At 43.7% G+C, this 16,093-nt stretch overlaps 1 pseudogene across 1 annotated transcript; it reads left to right on the top strand.

The window, feature by feature from the left end:
- Positions 1–6,392: 6,392 nt before the first annotated feature.
- LOC307189870 (olfactory receptor 10V1-like) lies at positions 6,393–7,420 on the top strand (annotated as a pseudogene). Its single transcript has one exon. The product of its transcript is annotated as an olfactory receptor 10V1-like (transcript).
- The last annotated feature ends 8,673 nt before the right edge of the window (positions 7,421–16,093 follow it).

Here is a 16,093-nt window from a genome sequence, read left to right as displayed (position 1 = left end):
GTACAGCTTCCCTAAGGATTATTTTTGAGTCACTTGTTGATGAACTCAGTGATGAGGTCAGTTGAGGAAAAGAAAAATTACTATTTTCACTTGATTTACCTTGAAATAACATTCAAAAAAGAAAATTTCCACATGCGGCATTATTCATTGTTTTTTTGTTCTTTTCCATATTCTGCAATATCCCCTTTTCTCTTTGCTTCTGGGAAATTGATTCCTCTTGACTTTACTTTCATATCTCTGATATTCCTTCTTAGTCTACTTTGCTGGCTTCTATACTTGCCCTAACTCCCACTCAGGCTGGATCTTGGCCCCAGGCCCTCTTTTCTATTTACATTTTTTTGGTAGGTAATCCAGTTCAGTTGTTTGTCTTTAAATACAAAAACAGGCTGATAACTCTCAGATATGTTATTTGCAGCCTAACTTTGTCCCTGAACTCCAGACTAGTATATCCACTGTCTAGCTGACATCACTATTTGGATCCTAGTAAGTATCTCACATTTAACATATCAAAGCCGGAACTTTTCACCCACCATCTCCTTGGGTGTTCTGTATTGAACCATTCAAATCCTGACGGTGGTCTCTCAATTTACTTGACATTTGGGACTTTCTTGGTGGTGCAGTGGTTAAAAATCTGCCTGCCAATGCAGGGACACAGGTTTGATCCCTGCTTGGGGAAGATCCCATATGCTGCGGAGCAACTAATCCCGTGAGCCACAACTACTGAAGCCCGCGTGCCCTAGAGCCCGTGCTCTGCAACAAGAGAAGCCGTTGCAATGAGAAGCCTGTGCACCACAACAAAGAGTAGCCCCTGCTCGCCACAACAACGAAGACCCAATGCAGCCAAAAAAAAATTTTACTTGACATTGATGAAACTAATGCTTCATTCAATTTCATGTAAAGCACCTGAAGAGATGGTTTTCTTTCAGTGTCCCTTGGAGAAATGGGGACCATCTAGAGCTTCATTTTTTATTTAAAAAAAAAATTTTTTTTAAAGGTTTTTCATGAAATCATAGAACTAGAGGGATTTTAGAGGTCATGTAGTGGGTGACCATATGTTGGATATCCATATCTCAAAGGACCTTCAAGGTTATTAATGGAGTTTTCAAGGTAATTTTAATATTTAAAAAGCCCTAGCATATGTCATACATTTTCTTGGGATACATCTATACATGTATCTTTTTTTTTTTTTTTGTGGTACACGGGCCTCTCACTGTTGTGGCCTCTCCCATTGCAGAGCACAGGCTCCAGACGTGCAGCCTCAGTGGCCATGGCTCACAGGCCCAGACGCTCCGCGGCATGTGGGATCCTCCCAGACCGGGGCACGAACCCGTGTCCCCTGCATCGGCAGGCGGACTCTCAACCACTGCGCCACCGGGGAAGCCCTATACATGTATCATTATTATTACTACTACTCTTTGTTTGTTTAAAAGATAGAGTTAGGCAGATAGTAATTTTCAAAACTTGGGGTTTGGAGGTAATACATAAGAATGGTTAAAAGAGTAGGTCTAATTCAGACAGACTCGGACGCAAACCTTGGCTCAGCCACTGACTATATGTGTGCCCTTGGGTACATTAATCACATGGTCGAAGCCTTGGTGACCTTATCTGTAAAGTGGCAATGAGAGTGATGTTCCCCTCTCATAGAGAAGTTGTGGAGATTGAATGAGATAATGCATGTGCAGTATTCATTATGTTACATAGCACGTTATTAGCTTTAAAAGGATTATTGTGGGGTTTATGGAGAAAACACTGTAAAATTCACACGGTGCAGAGAATGTTAAGAGCTACCAATTATTCAACCTTCCTTCCAATACACAGACTTATGCTCAATATTTTATTTTTCAGCTTTGTTGAGGTATAATTGACAAATAAAATTTGTACGTATTTAAGGTGTACAATGTGACATTTTGTTATACATTGTGAAACGATTACCACGATCAAGCTAATTAGTATAACTTTCATCTCATATCGTTGTTTCTTTGTATGTGTTGAGAACACAATATCTACTCGCTTGGAAAATTTCAAGTATACAATGCATTATTGTTCAATTTAGTCATCACGTTGTACATTAGGTCTCTGGAATTTATTCATCTTATAATTGAAAGCTTATACCCTTTGGCCAGCATCTCCCTATTCCCCCTACTCCCTGACCCTTGGTAGCCACACTTCTACTCTCTGTTTCTATGAGTTCAACTTTTTTTTTAGTTTCCACATATAAGTGATATCACCACTTATTTTTCTGTCTAGCTTATTTCACTTGGCATAATCTCCTCCAGCTTCGTGCTTGCTGTCGCCAATGGCAGGATTTCCTTCTTTATTAGGCTGACTAATGTATATATGTTCCATCGGTCAATGTGTCTGTTTTTGTGCCAGTACCATACTATTTTAATTTCTACACCTTTGTATTCTAATTAAAAATCAGGACATGTAGGGGCTTCCCTGGTGGCGCAGTGGTTGAGAATCTGCCTGCTAATGCAGGGGACACGGGTTCGAGCCCTGGTCTGGGAGGATGCCACATGCCGCGGAGCAACTAGGCCCGTGAGCCACAACTACTGAGCCTGCGCGTCTGGAGCCTGTGCTCCGCAACAAGAGAGGCCGCGATAGTGAGAGGCCCGCGCCACGCAGTGAAGACTGGCCCCCGCTTGCCACAACTAGAGAAAGCGCTCGCACAGAAACGAAGACCCAACACAGCAAAAATAAATAAATAAATTACTAAACTCCTACCCCCGCCATCTTCTTTAAAAAAAAAAAAAAAATCAGGAAGTGTGATATCTCCAGGTTTGTTCTTACTGTTCAAGATGGCTTTTGCTCTGGGATCTTTTCTGGTTCCTTCCATTTGAGTTCTAGGATTATTTTTTCTACTTCTGTGAAAAATGCCATTGGACTCTTGATAGGAATTGCATGCATCTATAGATAAGTTTGAGCAGCACAGACATCTTGAAAATATTAATTCTTCCAATTCATGAACATGGGTTATCATTTCATTTATTTGTGTCATAGTTAATTTCTTTCATCAACGTTTTATAGTTTTCAGTGTATGGGTCTTTTACCTCCTCATTAAGGTGTTTTTTTTTTTTTTTTTTTTTCCTCATTAAGGTTTTCACCCCTACTTCTGCATTCTTTTCTTAGTGGAGGCCTTTTAATGCACTGAATTCATACACTATATTATTGAATGACTGTAGAACAGTTAGATATTTTTGTTCCCTATATGTTGTGTGATCTAATTCTTTCTTTTAGATACAGAAACAATACTACTAGAAATAGCTTTATATGAATACCCTTTTCATCCCTTTGACTTCTTTAGAATTAATTCCCAGCAGTAGGAATATTAAGTGTCTAATTTTTTTTTAAAGATTCCCAACTAGGAGATGACGTACTGTCTCCTCTAGACAGAATATAGCAAATCATTATTCTTCCCCAAGTCCATATATACAAAGCTGAAACCTGCAAAGGAGACAACTATGAGGACATGTTCATGGCAAGCCAACACGGAGTAGTGGTTAAGTGCGTACAGTCTGCAGTATTTGGCCAGGGTTGGAGTCTGTGCTTTGGTTTTTCTCATCTGTAAAATAAGGACCATAATGGCTCCTACCTCATAAGTTTATTTTGAGGTGCAAATGAGTTAATTGGCATAAAGTGCTTGGAATAGTCCCTGACACCCAATAAGTGTCAGTCGTTATTATTTGCAATGCAGTGGACGTTAAGGGGCACTCAATACCCGTTAGCTGGCATTTTAGTTTTATTTTGTTTTACAGTTTTCCCTGCTGTGACTCAGGATACTAGGCTTTGTCAAGTTGGCTTCATTATTTTAAAAAATTGAGTTGCATTTACTATATGCAAATTATGTGTGAGTATGTGTGTTAAGGCAAACGAAATATAGAAGCTGCCGTCAAAGATGCTAATAGTGTATTGTGCAGCCAGGGAGACAGGCATACACACAAATAACTCAAGAGTGAACAGGGTAGAGCGAAAGGAATGTGTTGACCATGTACCAAGTGTGAAAGAGCCAGTTTCAAGCTTCCAAATCAGCACTTTCCTTTGAAGTGCTTGGTGCTTCTGGCCATGATGGCTTTGGTTCAGATGTTTCCATAGAACAGCTGATGCACAGGGATTGTTCTGCAGTAGGCATTCCGGGAAAGCAGCCTGGCTAGAAAAATAAACTTCCTTCACTTCCATTCCAGGGGTGATTGATGATAAATTACCTGAATGAAGGATGAAATGTGCATTCATGGAATGACACTTTTCTTATTGAAAATACAGTGACCAGTTGTGGTTAGACAAACTTTTTTCTTAATTTCTGTATAAATTGTTTACTTTGCTTTAAAAATTTGCAAAAGATTGTACTCCACAGTTTGAGGACGACACTGCTTGTTTCTCCTTTTGTCATGTTATAAGTTTGCAATTAATTAAAATGATAAGAGCATTGATGTTTATTAAAGAATATTAGAAAATATAGAACAGGAAAAACACTTTTCAGGCTCATTACTCAGAGTGCATTCTTTCTACAGTGAGGTGATCTCATTTTTAAAATCTCATTTTCTGTTTAGTATTATATCACAGATATCTTCAGGTTATTACATTGTCTTTAGAAATATAACTTTAAACCATTGCATAGTATTTCATCAACTGAATCTAGCATTCCATATTAAGTTGTCTTCATTATTCCCTATTAAAATTATGCTATGATTTTTACCTTGTATATAAAGGTTTTTGTTGTTGCCATTGTCATTCTAATTTCAGATTAATTTCTAATTTTAGACTCCCGAAGTGTGATAACTAAACTCAAATGCTAATTTTTTATTTGGCAAATTTCAAATCTACACAAATTAAGAGGATAGTACTATGAATACTTAGGTATGCATTACTCACCTTGGAAAACTGTCAATATTTTGACAAAACATGAGCATTTAAAAATATTATTATTTTCCTAAAGTGTTGAACCTCTCACCTCTCCACCAGCGAGCTTGGTAATGCTCATTTGTCCACAACGTTGCCAGCGCTGGGGATCATCGTTAACAACTAAACCAAAAGAAAACACAACGGTAAAACTTGGTTCACTTGTTACACCAAAAAAACAATGGTGGTTGAACGTTCTAATTTGCATATGTTTTTGGCCCTGCCCCTCTATTTTAGCAGGAAAGTGTTTTTGGCATGGCCCAGGCTCTCTGAGAATCCCCCTGAAAAGATCAATGCAAAGACCCTACTGTAGGCTGCTACCTTCGGCTGTTTGAATATCATTGAAAAGGTAATCCATAAACACAAGAAAGTATGTTTGCATATGTGCAAGTCTACCTTGCAGGAAATTAATAGAAAGTTTAAGAGTCGTGCATAAGGACTGAGCGATTTAGAACAAAGATGTGGTGGGTGAGATGGGACAGTGGATTTTGGTCATTGAGGGATTTCCTGAAGTTATACCCCAGGTAAGTTATGCTAGTTTCACTTATAAAATTATTTTGTGATAATTGTATGTGATATCACAAGAATAAGAGATTCCTTTATTATTTTTTCTTCAGTTTTATCGAGGTATAATTGACTAATAAATTTGAGGTTCCTTTGCTTTTTAAGTTTAGGGTCAGAGTAGAGTAATATGATTTTAAAAGTGTTTAAGAGAGGTTAATCTAAAAGTATGATAAGTTGGGTTGGTGGGCAGTGAGCTAGACATGAGGGGATGAAAGCCTTATTTAGGGTGGACACCGTAATAATGCAAATGAAGGCAGATATGAGAAAGAAGGTAAAACAAGAGTAGGGTTAGTATTTGGTAAAACAAAACAGAACAAAATTGGATTGTTCAAAGTTTAAGAAAAAAGACAAAAACAAAAAATACGATACCAAAATTGCGAGTTTGGGAATGGGGAGGATAGCAGTGTGAGCTGTTTAACTTATCTGGGCTTCTGGTTTCCACCTTTGTAAAACAGGTAAAGGAAAGACCTGTGTTGCCAGCCTTTTAGGGTTGATATGAGAATCATATGCTCTTTGTACAAATATGTACTTTTACGGTGTCCTGGGGGGTGATTGGACAATCATAGTAATGAAGAGGCATGAGAATGTTCAGGAAGGTTTGCTTTAAAAAAAAAAAAAAGAACGGAGATCAAGGAAAAAATGCAATTGGAAGGAAACCCTGTTGAGAACCGTTCTATTGCATGGCTGGCATGGGGCACGGCACTCTCAGACACCACCTCTCCGAGGTGTGTGTCACACCCTTCCCATGTTTAAAAGGAGAACGCTGATGTCCATAACTTCTCCAACGTCACACAGCTAGTAGATTAAGCAGTGCAGGAGGCAAGATCACCTTAACTGAACTCTAAAAGAAGCAATGAAGGTAAGGAATCAATGACTGCAAACTGTGTTTCTAACACAAGCAAGCTCGAGGACACAGGAGGATCACTTTTTCCATGATGTCCTTCCTGGTACCAGGGCTAATGGAAGAGCACGACCAGACGGGAGCGGTCCATTTCCACTTCCACCCCTTCTCAACAGACCAGGCAGTGGTGGCCCTCATATTCATGGCCTTCTTGCTGTTGTACCCAGGAAGCCTCATTGGAAATGTCACCACTGGGCTCACAGTCTGGTGAGAACACTCCCTCCATACCCCAGTGTACTTCTTCCTCTTTGCACTGGCCATGCTGGAGACTGGCCACTCCACCAACATTGCTCCCTTGACTCTGGCTGGCGTCCTTTCCATGGGGAGGATGCTTATCTCTCTCCCTGGCTGTGGAGCCCAGATGTTCTTCTCCATCCTTCTCGGGGAATCTGACTGTGTCTTTCTTGCTGTCATGGCCTATGGCAGGTACGTGGAAGTCTGTCATCCATTGCGTTACAACCTCATCGTGAGTTGGCAGCTCTGTGGGCAGATGACTTTAGGTTCTTTAGGTCTGGGATTCCTGTTGGTGCTGCCTTTGACCATTCTGATCTGCCACCTTTCAGTCTGTGGCCACAATGAAATCTATCACTTCTTCTGTGACACGCCTGCCGTTATGCGCCTGGCCTGTGCAGACACCCACAGGCATGAGGCAGCTCTCTGTGCCATCAGTGTGGCCGCTGTGGCCATTCCCTTGCTCCTTATCTGCCTCTCCTATGGCTGCATTGTGGCCACCATCGTGAGGATGGATTCAGCCCAGGGAAGGCGCCGGGCCTTCTCCACTAGTTCCTCCCCCCTCATGGTGGTTCTCCTGCAGTATGTGTGTTGTACCCTTATCTACCTGTGTCCCAGCTCCAGCTACTCCCCAGAAGAGGGCCAGGCAGTGTCTGTTGTCTACAACTTTTTCTCACCAGTGCTGAACCCCTTGGTCTATAGCATAAGGAATCAAGAAGTGACTAATGCAGTGAGGAGACTATGGCAAGAACGTACTTGATCAGGGAGCCAGAAATATTCCTTCCTAGAAAAAAGATTCCTCAAATCAGAAATAGGGACATGATCTGAAGGACAGGAAGCTCAAAAGGAAAAAGGGGGGAGTGGAGAGATGACTGTCCCATGGCTGTCTTGCCTGTGAAATGCTAATCAGTACTAATTCATCCACTTTGTATTAGATTCCAATCATGAAACCTTAGATTGCCTACAAAACCAGCCTCCTCTCTCACCATAGTGCTTAGAATAAGGACTAGCACAGGAATGTCAGTGAAGGAGAGAATGATTGAATGGAAGGATAAGATGATGACAGCAGTTGATAAAGCAGACGTTTTGAGAATGGGCCATCATGCACATTTCAGGCTATAGGTAACATTCTCTTACGAAGGTGCAGAGCCAGCATGACTAAGCACAGGCCACAGGGCACAAAGGTTAGCGCTAAAGGAATAGATCCAATATGGAGTCAGGTTTGTTCTTCTTTGTAACAGTAGTGTTACTGACCCAGGCCCTTGTACTCTTTTTTTTTTTTTTTAAAACCCCCCATTTATTTATTTTTGTTTTATTTTTTTTGGCTGTGTTGGGTCTTCATTTCTGTGCGAGGGTTTTCTCTAGTTGTGGCAAGCGGGGGCCACTCTTCATCGCGGTGCGCGGGCCTCTCACTATCGTGGCCTCTCTTGTTGTGGAGCACAGGCTCCAGACGCACAGGCTTAGTAGTTGTGGCTCACGGGACTAGTTGCTCCACAGCATGTGGGATCTTCCCAGACCAGAGCTCGAACCCACGTCCCCTGTATTGGCAGGCAGATTCTCAACCACCACACCACCAGGGAAGCCCCCCTTGTACTCTTTAATCAATAGAAATTGATAAGAGGCCAGACGAGAATTTCAGGAAAGTCTTTATTGGGGCTTGTGCTGCAGCGTGAGGGAAAGAAAATAAGTAACAGGTGCCCTTGTTTGCTCCGGAAAGGAGCTGCTTGGGTCCTTAAATGCGGTAACAAGTGGGGGCAGGTCCGTGGGTTGGGCAGGAGGTGTAGCTTAGGGGGTCTGCCCACCCACTTGGCAGTGCCGTGCCCATGGAGCACGCGCAATACCCTGATTTTGCTCCCAGCACCTCAGAAGTGGCAGTTGGTTTGTGGCCTTTTTGTATCCTGTTGTTCATAATTGCCCCAACTGTGCATGCTTGCAGTTATTTTTAGTCCCTTATAATTTCTTTGTATTCTGTTGCTCAAGGAGATGTTTGTCCAGGGGCGAGCACTCTGGTAAAGGGTCCCAGGTCCCAGCCTATCTCAGTAGAGTCATCTGCTTCTCATGGCAGGAGACTGGCTCCTGTGATCCTTGCAGGAGAATCCCAAAACAACAATAGCCAATGAGCAGAGCTGTCGTGGAAATTGGTGGAGTGGACCAGAAGGAGGACTGAGAGCAGGGAAAGATACTTCCGAGATGCCATCCTTAAAGAGAAAAGGAAAAGAACCCCATTCTTTTCCTGATGTTGCAAATGCAATAGATGATAAAAGCCACCCTATTCCATATCTGATTGTACTACACACAAGAAAGGGGAAAAACAGCATGAAAACCTGATGACAAGAATTCTTGGGACCCTTGGCCAGGCAGCAACATTAAGAAGTACAGGAGTGGGCTTCCCTGGTGGCGCAGTGGTTGAGAGTCCGCCTGCCGATGCAGGGGACACGGGTTCGTGCCCCGGTCTGGGAAGATCCCACATGCCGCGGAGCGGCTGGGCCCGTGAGCCATGGCCGCTGAGCCTGCGCGTCCGTAGCCTGTGCTCCGCAACGGGAGAGGCCACAACAGTGAGAGGCCCACATACCGCAAAAAAAAAAAAAAAAAAAAGTACAGGAGCATGCAGAACTTTGAATAGTGCTAGTGTGGAGAGTCAATAAATATTTTATTGATAACAATGGTATTTGTTGAAATTAAGTTATTTCTCTAATTATTTTTACTTTATTCTATTCCCAATATCCTTATACAAAAGATGTGAAGTGGCTTAGAAATACATTGAATACAAAAGTTAAAAACACATTGTCAGGACTTCCCTCGTGGTCCAGTGGTTAAAAATCCGCCTGCCAATGCAGGGGACACGGGTTTGATCCCTGGTCCGGGAAGATCCCACATGTGGCGGAGCAACTAAGCCAGTGCGCCACCAACAACTGAGCCGACATGCTGCAACTACTGAAGCCGGAGCGCCAAGAGCTCGTGCTCTGCAACAAGAGAAGCCACCGTAATGAGAAGCCCGTGCACCGCAACGGAGAGTAGCTCCTGCTTGTCTCAACTAGAGAAAGCCCACGTGCAGCTACAAACACCCAGCACAGCCAAAAGTAAAAAAAACAAAAACAAAACAAAACACAAAACGCCCACATAGTCAAGTAGATCAGGGTGAAGGCAAAATTCAGGAAGAACACAGTAGTAAGATTTCTATGCAGAAATGTAAACCATGGGCTTCCCTGATGGTACAGTGGTTGGGAGTCCGCCTGCCAATGCAGGGGACACGGGTTCAAGCCCTGGCCTGGGAGGATCCCGCATGCTGCGGAGCAGCTAAGTCCATGCGCCACAACTACTGAAGCCTGCGCGCCTAGAAGCCACGACAGTGAAAAGTCCACGCACTGCAACAAAGAGTAGCCCCTGCTCGCCACAACTAGAGAAAGCCTGCACACAGCAACAAAGACCCAACACAGCGAAAAATAAAAACAAAAACAAACAAACAAACAAAAAAGAAATGTAAACCATGTGCTTCTCTGCAGTTTATAATAGTGGTCACCTACAGGTATCTGAGCTCCCTAGTAGCCAAAGTAAAAAATAAAATACAATTAAATTTGAGAGCTTCAAAGGTCATATAATTTCTAGACATAGGGAGAAATTGAACACTTTTTTGGGGTTAAATCTCAGATGTAAAAGAATCTTTTCTTACTGCTTTTCAAAAGAGAATACAGCACATTTAACAACATACCAACAATTATAATAATAACACTAGCTATCATTTATTGAGCCCTGAAGTATGAGCCAGATATTGTTTTAGGTGCTTGGTACACATTAACTTACTTGAATCCCACAAAGTCTTAGGAGATAGGTACCATTATTATCCCCATTTTACACATAAAGAGCTGAAGTTCTGAGAGGTTAAGTCATCTTCCCAAGATCACACAGGCAGTAAGTGCTGGCACAGTTTCATTCCAGAACCTGTGACCTTAACCAGTATAACATATAGTAAATTTGAAATGAATTTTCTAGGGCTAATGCTCAATGTAAACTGATGGAGTGACACTGATGTTCAAGTCACTTAACGCAGTTCTGGAAGGAATGATCACAGTCAACAGAAGAATACAGCTCTCTGATGTTCCAACTTGATTTTAGTTTAGGGAATAAACCTAAAACTATTAGAACCTGATTGGTAAGCATGTCTTTCAGGAAGTGCTTTCGCAAACACTGTTTTACTCAAGCAGGGTCTTGATGAAATGAGTCTGTTGTAACAGAAACCAGGCTGTGAGGAAGTAAAACAGGTGAGCAAACTGAAGATGCAGCCAGTTAGACCCACACCCTCTTCGCATTACCAAACACAAATCCTTTCAGATATATTTTAAGATTTGATTGTTATCCAGGTAAGTTTGACCTGGGAACTAAAACTTCAAGAACAAATAGAAGAAACGATTTTTTTTGTAGTGACATTCAGACCTATTGATCTTTCCTCTTAGGAAAAAAAAAAAGATCTTTGGGGCCACACAGCATTTGCTGGAGCCTGTCTCTGCTTCCTCTTCCTGGAGAGGTGAGATGTGGGTCAGGATAAAGGTCAAGGCCTCACTGAGAAACAGCAAGGTTCACTGGCCCCCTTCAGCCCACAGAGACATTGCACATACCTGTCAACTATGTCCACTGTGGTTTTCAATTGCATTTGGAAGAACCAGTTTGAATGTTGGGGTCAGCTGTGTACCTGAGCAGGACCCTAGGGGGCCTTCCCAGGGCAGACCTCTCCCCCATATCCTCTGCTTTAGCTCCTTTCTGAAGTACCTAGATCATAGTATCTGATGCACATTTCCTGAGTTTTTTACAGACGCTAAAACCACCACCAAATGGAAGAAATTAACTACTTGATGACCATGAGCACGTAGCCTCATGTCTTCGTGGACTGATAATGTTTAACCCCTGTGACACTGCCTTGTTACCTCACCATCAACCAATCAGAGAACTGTGCACGAGCTGATCACATACCCTGGGACTCCCCTCCCTCACCTTGCCTTTAAAATGGCTTTGCTGAAACCAGTCGGGGAGTTTGGCTTTTTGAGCATTAGCTGTCCTGGACTCCTTGTATGGCACCTTACAATAAGCGTTGCACTTTCCTTCACCACAACCTGGTGTCAGTAGATTGGCTTTACTGCATATCTGAGTTATCAGTAGATTGGCTTTACTGGGCGAGCGGACCCAAGTTTTGGTTCGGTAACAGCTGGAAAGACTCAGTGAACCAGTGGGGAACATGGAGAGAGCATCCTGGGAGAAAATGATGCATTGGTCCAAGAAACAGCTTCGTGGCCTCACTGGGTACAGTCATTTTCTCTTCTAAACTCCGTGGAGTCTGATTCTAGAAGAAGGATCAGAAGATGACTAAAAGCTAGTGTCACTAAGGAATTGTTACCGAACCAGGTTGTTTGCTTGGCATGCAGCAAGTCAAAACACTGAGACGCCAAGATTTGCAGCAAAGAAAAGGTTTAGTCACAAGACAGCCAAGAAGGCAGATGAGACAGAAAAACCAGTCTCAGCTCCATCTCCCTGAAGGCCAGGGGCCTGAGATATTTATGGGAAAAAGAACCAAGGTAGACTTCCCTGGTAGTGCATTAGTTAGGAATCTGCCTGCCAATGCAGGGGACACGGGTTCGAGCCCTGATCCGGGAAGATCCCACATGCCGCGGAGCAACTAAGCCCGTGTGCCACAACTACTGAGCCTGCACTCTAGAGCCCGCGAGCCACAACTACTGAGCCTGCGTGCCACAACTACTGAAGCCCAAGCACCTAGAGCCCGTGCTCCACAACAAGAGAAGCCACGGCAATGAGAAGCCCGCTCACCACATCGAAGAGTAGCCCTCGCTCACCGCAACTAGAGAAAGCCCGCGTGCAGCAATGAAGACCCAACACAGCCAAGGAAAAAAAAAAAAAAAAGAACCAAGGTGGTCTTAGACATGGGGAAAGGTGATTTGAGGTAGGGAAAAGGTGAGGTAATTGGTGTTCTGCGCAGGCATATCTGAGTTACATGCTTCTTCATGGGATGTGTGTTCAAAATGGTGGTGTTAAGCATGATCTGAGGGTGGAGTTTTTGGCCTTGTGATGTTAGAAGGTCATTAGACACCTGCACAGGCCCAGTTTTAGGGTCAGTGGTTCCAACCAGTCTCAGCCAGCTAGAAGTAGAACTACACACAGCTGACTCCAAGTACCTAGGGCAAACATCTTACTGTTTAGGGCATGTGAAGCTTGGAGGGTATGCAATTTGCAGCAAAATAATTCAGGTGAACTTGCTCAGTGAAGGCAGGTACCAGGCAGAGGGGTTTTTAGCAAGCTTTAAGACAAGTTCAAGAATTTCTGTGAGTCACCAATTTCTGTTAACCCTATGGGGCATGGTTTCAGGGTCAGTAGATTTTTCTCCCTACAGCCTTTTAAAAATGAATAATTACTTAGCACCTGTAAGGTATAGGCACATTAAATTCAGCAAATAGAAAATCACAGGGGACTAGGAAAAAAAGAAGAGAAAGAAAGGCAAAAGAAATGGAGAGAGGGAGAAATGGAACTGGGAGGCAAAAATGGAGAACTTAAAGAAGAAAGGTTAAAAATTTTTTGTGTGGCTAGAATTAAAACGTAGACTGCCGGGGGCTTCCCTGGTGGCGCAGTGGTTGAGAGTCCACCTGCCGATGCAGGGGACACGGGTTCGTGCCCCGGTCCGGGAGGATCCCACATGCCGCGGAGCGGCTGGGCCCATGGGCCACGGCCGCTGAGCCTGCGCGTCCGGAGCCTGTGCTCCGCAACGGGAGGGGCCGCAGCGGTGAGAGGCCCGCGTACCGCAAAAAAAAAAAAAAAAAAAAAAAAAAAAACGTAGACTGCCAGATACGGCCTGCGGTGTCACTCAGAGATGACTGTGGCTCTGGCTACAGTGGAAAGGGTCTAGACTCCATATAAAGTGAGTTCCAGCTCCAGCATGGCAGCTGTTCTGTTATATAGCATTCTGAAGTGTTGAGCAGTGTAACAAAACTGCTGAACGCAAAGCATCTGAAAAGCCATCCACCGCCTGTGTGCAGCGTGTGGGCCAGCAGCTTGCAGCCTCTGCTCCAGAGCAACAGAGTGGCTTTGTTTGTTCTCCTCTGAGTGGACCACTGATACTTGCTAAAATACGTCCCAGCTCAGTATACACACAACTAGACTTTCAAGTGGCTGGTGGTTGTGTCTTCTGGAATTGTTTTGCATTTTTCTTTCAAGATTGCTTTGACAAACTCCTACCAAGTTCTCTCTCTTTCTCTCTCTCTCTTCTCTCTGTCTCCTCTCTCTCTCTCAATTTCTCTCTCTCTCTCACACACATACACCTGTAGGCCTTCATTTCAACAATATTTCCAGAGTTTTCAGAGCTACTTGTCCTTGAGATGAAAGTTTTCGGTGATACATACATGAGCATTTAAACATTTTTTTGTATTTGTTTAAAAGTGAGGGATAAAAAATATAGCCAGTACGATGATGTTGTTACATTAAAGAAAAAAGTGAGTGAGGGACTTCCCTGGTGTCGCAGCGGTTAGGAATCTGCCTGCCAACTCAGGGGATATGGGTTCGAGCCCTGGTCTGGGAAGATCCCACATGCTGCAAAGCAACTAAGCCCGTGTGCCACAACCAGTGAGCCTGTGCTCTAGAGCCCATGAGCCACAACTACTGAGCCCATGCGCCACAACTACTGAAGCCCGCGTGCCTAGAGCCCATGCTCTGCAACAAGAGAAGCCACTGCAGTGATAAGCCTGCTCACCGCAAGGAAGACCCAATGCAGCCAAAATTTTTTTTTAAAAAGTGAGTGAGCTGAATTTAAGTGAAGAAAAACATTAAGTAAATTATACTAATAAGTTAGATAAAACATAAATCATGAAGGTTGTTCTTGAATGGCCAAACTTTGAAAAAATTTTGTTTCTACATTTTATAATGGCCTTGACCAAAATCACTAGCGGCCGCTGGTATAAAACACATAATTTGGGCTTCCCTGGTGGCGCAGTGGTTGAGAGTCCGCCTGCCGGTGCAGGGGTCACGGGTTCGTGCCCCGGTCCTGGAGGATCCCACATGCCGCGGAGCGGCTGGGCCCGTGAGCCATGGCCGCTGAGCCTGCGCGTCCGGAGCCTGTGCTCTGCAACGGGAGAGGCCACAACAGTGAGAGGCCCGCGTACCGCAAAAACAAACAAAAAAAAAACACATAATTTATAGGGAGTGTGATAGGGTCTTGGATGATATTGGTGAATAAGTAAAGGAATGCCCAGTGCTATAACATTCTGCAATCAATGAATACTAGACATCCATTAGGTGCTTAGCTCCATACTAAGCGATGAGATGCAGTTGAACTGAGTTGAACTAGTCGCTCCCATTGAGGACCTATCCTAGTAGAGGTTGAAAAATGAGTGTATAAACACAGTGCAGAGTGATAAATGCTATAATTGGGGTGGGCACAAAGCCAGCATGGAGCAGGGAGTAATTCTTCGTTTTTGGAGGAGTGTGGGGGAAGGTGTGTGTATCAGAATAAGGCTTCACATAACAGGTGACACTTGGCTGAGTTTTGAAGGATCTGTAGAATTTGTCTAGGTACACAAAATTAACCTCTAATTGAATAAATTAAAGCTGTATGTCTTGGACTTCCTTGGTGGTGCAGTGGTTAAGAATCCGCCTGCCGATCAATGCAGGGGACGCGGGTTTGAGCCCTGGTTCGGGAAGATCCCACATGCCACGGAGCAACTAATCCCGTGCACCACAACTACTGAGCTTGCGTGCCACAACTACTGAAGCCCGCACGCCTAGAGCCCACGCTCTGCGACAAGAGAGGCCACTGCAATGAGAAGATCACACACCACACGAAGAGTAGCCCCCGCTCACCGCAACTAGAGAAAGCCCGCGTGCAGCAACAAAGACCCAATGCAGCCAAAAATGAATAAATAAAATAAATATATTTAAAAAACAAACAAACTGTATGTCTTTCTAAACTACCTCAAACTTGGAGAGTAAAAATTTAGGCAATAATTGAAATATAGCTAAGTCTAGCAGCAATTAGATCAGTTTAGAATATCATGTCCCTAAACAATTCCTGTTTGTGTTCAAATATTGACCTACCGGGTATGGTCAACTTAAAAGCTAAGATAGCCTCTTGGGGCTTGGTTGAACCAAAGTAGGCAGGGAATTCTCCAGAAATGAGATGAGAAGGGGTGAGAGTTGAGAAAGAACCCAGAATTCTGACTCTGCAAATCCCAAAGTCCCACGTTCTTCCCTTGAGATGTAGCAGCAGGGAGGGATTAACGGTATCTAGATGTGCACTTTCCTCAGTTCTCTGGGTAGTTTCTCAGAGATTCAGTCTCAACGGTTCCCAAGGTATTAAGAAGAGGATTCCACCTTGGGCTTCACTCAGCCTCAGGGAAGGATGTGGCTGCCAGCCTCTCTAGGCAGAAGGTAAGGAGGGTAAGGGAAGACCAGGCTGATTGAGTTGTTTTGTGGTCTAGACCCTGGGGAATGAACCAATGAACCCTACTGACC

The sequence above is a fragment of the Stenella coeruleoalba genome (genome assembly GCF_951394435.1).
Source record: "Stenella coeruleoalba genome assembly, chromosome: 8".
In the NCBI taxonomy this organism is placed as follows: Eukaryota; Metazoa; Chordata; class Mammalia; order Artiodactyla; family Delphinidae; genus Stenella; species Stenella coeruleoalba.
Note: the sequence above shows the minus strand (reverse complement) of the source record. Positions and strands in the feature narration are given on the sequence as shown.